Raw genomic sequence first — 6,071 nt, 5'->3', positions numbered from 1 at the left:
CCCTGAAGTCCCCTGGACTTGCCAGGTCTCCTTTTGCATGCTTTTTTTTTCTTATGAAAATAGAAAAACAGAGTGTCAAGTGGCTCCTGGTGCAGATTGCAGGGGTCCCCTCATGGTTCAAATCTTAGCACCATCACACAAGGCAGCTTACTCCATCTGTGTCCTCATTTTTCTCCTCAGTAAAATGCATACATGATAGTGCTGTGCCCAAGAGGTTGTTGCAAAAAGTAGAGTTCATATGTTAGTATGTGAGCTATGATTATTTGGAACGATTCTTTCTTTCTCTTCCTTCCTTCCTTTTCTTTCTTTTCCACACTAGGGTTTGAACTCAGGGGCACTCAACCACTCAGCCACATCCCCAGCCCTATTTTGTATTTTATTTAGAGACAGAGTCTCACTGAGTTGCTTAGCACCTCACTTTTTGCTGAGGCTGGCTTTGAACTCCCGGTCCTCCTGTGTCAGCCTTCTGAGCCACTGGGATTCCAGGTGTGGGCCACTGCTCCCAGCTCATTATTTCTTCATCACACTTGCCAGAATTGTAACTGAAAAGCTAATTATGTGAAGAGTTGGGAAATGTTAAAGTTCCTGAAAAGCAGGAACTGTGCCAGCAGACCTCACCCTAATATCTCAAGTGCCTGGCACACAGTAGGTGCCCTCCTGATAGTTTCACCCCCACCTAGCTCAGGCCTGCCTCACCTGCAAACTCTTCTCTCTTGAGCACCTAGATTACGGTTAAGCCTCTGCCCAACTCTCACCCCTTCAACTCCTTACCTGAGTCCTCTGTTCTTCCAAAGTCTCCTTGAGAAAAAAGCTCTCAGCATGGATCAATCCCAGGCTCAGTTCCTGATTATGGCCTCTCAGGCTCTGCTCCTGGTTATGGTCTTTGGTGGGTGGAGACCCTGCCTATGAAACACCTTCCTTTCCGGTGTGTGTGTGTGTGTGTGTGTGTGTGTGTGTGTGTGTTTGCAGTGCTGGGGCTCAAACCCAGGGCCTTGCACATGCTAGACAAGTGATCTACCACTGAGCTACACCTTTAGACCCTCCTCTCCCTTTGTTATGCAGAGGTATCTCTGCACTCTCACACTTAAAAGGGTGGTGGCATTTCTTTGCATAACTAAAAGGCTGATTTAAAAACAACAACAATAACTTTTTTTTTTTCCTTTTCTTTCCAAACAAAAGAATGGTTTCCACCTAGAGATAAATCAGAAAATCACTGGTTAACTTTTAAAAACAGTTTATCTGGCTGCCTTCCTGAACGGTCCTGCCTTGCTGGAGCTCCCAGGAAGAATGAGATTACTGGCCCTGGAAACTGCCTTCCAGAGGGGGCCTCACCAGATCTTTCGAACTGCCAGAGGGGCTCAGCTCTTCACCTCTAGCTCTTTGCTGACTCCCCTTATTGAATATGATTGTTGGGGAGGGGCAGGGTGAGCTTCCACAGGAATTGGACCCCCACAATACTGTTTTCAATTAAATGCGAGGTCATTTCCCAGTTTACCTGAATCAAAGGTGAACTAGAGACTTACATAGCTGAGATCCCCAAGTCCTCAGACTGGCAACCCTCAACTCTAAGGCCCTAGGATATGTTCTGCACATCCATTTCTGACCCAGCTCCAATACTCACAAACTCTTACACTGAATCTCAGCAGAGTCTGACCTCTCTATCAAGACCATTCATTCATTTGCTCATTCAATGAACAAGTATTTATTGAAGGTTTATTTTCTGTTTTAAATCCCAGAGATAAAGCAGTGAATTGGACCCCACTTGTAGGCAGATAAACAGTTACTGAAGGGAAGGAGAGATACTGAGGGGTCAGGGAAGGGCACCAAGCTTGTCTCTGTTGATAACACACTTTTTTTTTTTTTTTTTGGTACTAAGGATTTAACCTAGGGGCATTTAACTACTGAGCCACATCCCCAGCCCTTTGTTATAATTTAATAAGAGACAGGGGTCTCACTAAGTTGCTTAGGGCCTCGCTGACTTCCTGAGGCTGGCCTTAAAATTTTTTTGGGGGGGTGGTATTAGGGATTGAACTCAGGGGCCCTCGGCCACTAAGCCACATCCCCAGACCTACTTTGTATTTTATTTAGAGACAGGGTCTCACTGAGCTGCTTAGTGCTTTGAAGTTGCTGAGTCTGGCTTTGAATTTACAATCCCCCTGCCTCAGCCTCCCAAGCTGCTAGAATTACAGGTTTGTGCCACTGTGTCTGGACATTTTTTTTTTTTTTTAAAGACAAGAGTCTCTGGGGCTGGGGATGTGGCTCAAGTGGTAACGCGCTCGCCTGGCATGCACGGGGCGCTGGGTTCGATCCTCAGCACCACATAAAATAAAAAAAAAAAAATGTTGTGTCCACCAAAAACTGAAAAAAAAAAAAAGACAAGAGTCTCACTATATTGTTGCCTAGTCTGGCCCCAAATTCTCCGTCTCAGCCTTATAAATATCTGGATTTATAGGCATGTGCCACCTTACTGGACTTCTATAACACAGTCTTCTTGCCAGTTATATTTGTAGTCTCTTTCTCAAACACATTTATTTTTCTCTCTTCCTTTCTCTCTTCAGACGCGAAAGCCTTCCGTCTAAGATTCATGCCTTCAGTCTGCCTCAGTTTCTTCATCTAGAAAATGGGCATACTCTAGCTTCTTTCTTTCCAGGGATCTTGGGGATTAAACTCAGGGGTGCTTAAACACTGAGCCACATCTCCTGTTCTTTTTATTATTTATTTTGAAACAGGGTCATGCTAAGTTGCTTAGGGCCTCGCTGAGTTGCTGAGGCTTGCCTTAAACTTTTGATTCTCCTGCCTCAGCCTCCAGAGACTCTGGGATTACAGTCATGCACCACAAAGCCTGGCTCATTTTTTTTTTTTTTTTTTTTTTTTGATACAGGGGCTCTCTAAATTGCCACAGCTGACCTTAAATTTGTGTTCCTCCTGCCTTAGCCTCCCAGGTTGCTGGGATTACAGGTGTGTGCCCCTGTGCCCAGCTGGAAATGGAATAGGAAATAAGGAAAAGACTCCTCCTTGACTGGGTGTGCCAGGCACCACAGTAGTTGTTGCACATACACTATATCCTTTGATCCTTTCACCAAGCAAAGTGGCTTAGGTAGCCTTCAGTCTGCTTTGCAGATGAGGAAACAAATTCTGGGAGATGGAATGACTTTCCTCAGGTGAATTAGCAAATGAATGGCAGAATTGAGACTCAAATTCTGATCTTTTGGGGCAAAGACAGAGACTTCAGGATGACTGGACATGCTACCACATCAGATATACATATATTTTTTTGAGATGGGGGTCTCCCTATGCTGCCCAGATTGACCTTGAACTCCTGGGCTCAAATGAAACTCCTGCCTCAGCCTCCCAAGAAGTTGTGTCTGCAGGCATGTGCCCCAAAGCCCAGCCACATCAAACACTTTCTGCTGGCTGGTTGGCCAGCCTCTGCCTGTTTGCCTTCCTTCTTACCATCCTTCCTTCCTTCCTTTTCTTACTTTCCTGGAGATTGAACTAGGGGCACTTTACCATTGAGCTACATCCCCAGTCCTTTTGATTTTTATTTTTGGTACTGGGGACTGAACTCAGGGACACTCTACAACTGAGCTAAATCCCTAATCCTTACTATTTTGAGACAGTGTCTCACTCAGTTGCTGAGGTTGGTTGCGAACTTGAAATCCTCTGGTCTTAGCCTCCTGAGTTGCTAGGATTGACTACATGCATGTGCCACCATGCCCAGCTATTATTTATTTATTTGTTTTTTGTGGTGCTAGAACCCAAGGCCTCACACGTGCTAGGTAAGTGCTCTACTTCTGAGCTACATACCCAGCCCTATTTTTAATTTTTTCTTTTTAAAAATATCCCTTTCATTTGTATTTATTTTATTTCTCAGCATTCTTTTTTTTAAAAATATTTTTTTAGTTTTAGATGGACACGATATCTTTATTTTACTTTTATGTGGTGTTGAGGATATAACCCAGTGCCTCACGCATGCCGGGTGAGCATGCTACCACTTGAGCCACATCCCAGCTCATTTCCCAGCATTCTTAATTGTGGCCCCCAGAAGGTGCAGATGTTTGTGTGGAAGGGGGGTATAATGTAGGGTTGGACACTGCTTTCCCTGCCCTTTTGGGGGACTCATGACATATACCATGCCTTAGATACGGTGTGCAAACTGTGCTCCTGGAGTATTAATCTGGGTTACGATGGTCTCCTGAGGCCAGTTCCCACCCGCCCCCACCTACCTGGGAGCAGAGTCATGGAGGAGAGGGCAGACATTGCCTGATGCCAACAGTGTTGCTCTTGGACAGCAGCCGGTCCCAGGGAACACTGGGGCTCTTGTGTGGAAGGGCTACTGCTGAGCCAGCCTGGTCCCTGGCCAGGCCCCATTCCAGCTCAGGCCTGTCCCCAACTCTTACCCCATCCTCTGATCCAGTCCTGATGTTTCTTCTTTCCTTCATCATCTCTTTTTTTTTTTGAGAGAGAGAGGGAATTTTTTTAAATATTTATTTTTTAGTTCTTGGCCAACACAACATCTTTGTTTGTATGTGGTGCTGAGGATCAAACCCGGGCCGCACGCATTCCAGGCAAGTGCGCTACCACTTGAGCCACATCCCCAGCCCTTCTTTCTTTTTTAACAATTTTTATTTTGAGAAAGTTTTAAAATGTAGTCATACATTGCATAGTATGTTTCTGTCAGCCATAGACTATGTAGGTAATGATGGTCCCATAAGATTATACTATAGCTGAAAAATTCCTGTGGTCTTTAGTGTACCTTTTCTATGTTTAGAAAAGTTTAGATGCAGGGCTGGGATTGTGGCTCAGCGGTAGAGCGCTTGCCTAGCATGGGCAGAACCCGGGTTCGATTCTCAGCACCACATAAAAATAAAGGCATTGTATTGTGTCCATCTACACCTAAAAAAATAAATAAATATTAAAAAAAAAAGGTTTAGATGCATTGTTACATTCGTGTACAGCATCAATACAGTACCATGCTATGCCTTGGAACCGTGTGTTATAGGCTATATCATTCAGGTTTATGTAAAAACACTAAGATGTTTGCACAAAACAGAACTGTCTAACAATGCAGTTATCACAACATCTTCCCACATTGTTAATTGACATATTACTATATAGAAAAAATACACATATACCCAATACTCAGAATGGCGATCATTATTACTTTGCCTGCCATTTTTATCTACCTCTTTTATACCCAGGCTTCTTCAGTGTGCTCTAGGGAAGTCTGGTTTGGCTAGTGAAAATGGAGGTGAGCTGGGTGTGATGGCATACGCTGTAATCTCAATAGCTCAGGAGGCTGAGGCAGGAAGATGGCAAGTTCAAAGTCAGCCTCAGCAATTTAGCAAGGCCCTAAGTAACTTAGTGAGACCCTTTCTCAAAATAAAAAGTAAAGAGGGCTGAGCATGTGGCATAGTGGTAAAGCGCCTCTGGATTCAATTCCCAGTACAAGGAAAAAGAAAAAAAAAAGGCGGTGGGGAGAGGAGAAATTGATAGAATCTAAGTGATGAGAGGTTGGATGTTAGAGTCAGATCTGGATTTGAATCCTGAAAACTGCTTTGTAACCTTGGACAAGTCACTAAACTTTAAGCCTCAGTTTCACTTTCTGTGAAATGGGAATAATACTTCTACCATCAGGACTCAATGTAATGACACATGTAAAGCACAGTGCCAATGCCTGGCATTCACTCCCTATCAGTAAAGCACAACCAATCTGAATATTAGCAACTATGGGCCATGACTCATCCAAAAGCTTAGAGAACACACTCCTGTGACCACAGAAACTTGGTCAAGAGACTGTGAGGGTTACTTCTTCCTCAGCTTGAATCCAGTAGGATTTAACCCCTGAAGTGGGAAAAGAAAGAAAGACCGGAAAAGAAAAGAAAGGAAAAATGGAGGGATTATTCATTAGCAGAGAGAGGAAAGGGTTTAGATGTTCAGTTCACGACAGATCTTAAAGACAGAATGCCTGGGAGGGGTCTGGAAAGCAGAATGGCAGGCATCTCGTGGGATGGCTGGAATAGGGGCAGGCAGGACAGAGAAAGGACACCCACAGCCACAAGAGCAGCAGG

Source organism: Marmota flaviventris, chromosome 5, assembly GCF_047511675.1.
Source record: "Marmota flaviventris isolate mMarFla1 chromosome 5, mMarFla1.hap1, whole genome shotgun sequence".
In the NCBI taxonomy this organism is placed as follows: Eukaryota; Metazoa; Chordata; class Mammalia; order Rodentia; family Sciuridae; genus Marmota; species Marmota flaviventris.
The sequence above is the reverse complement of the archived record's forward strand: the minus strand, read 5'-3'. Positions refer to the sequence as shown.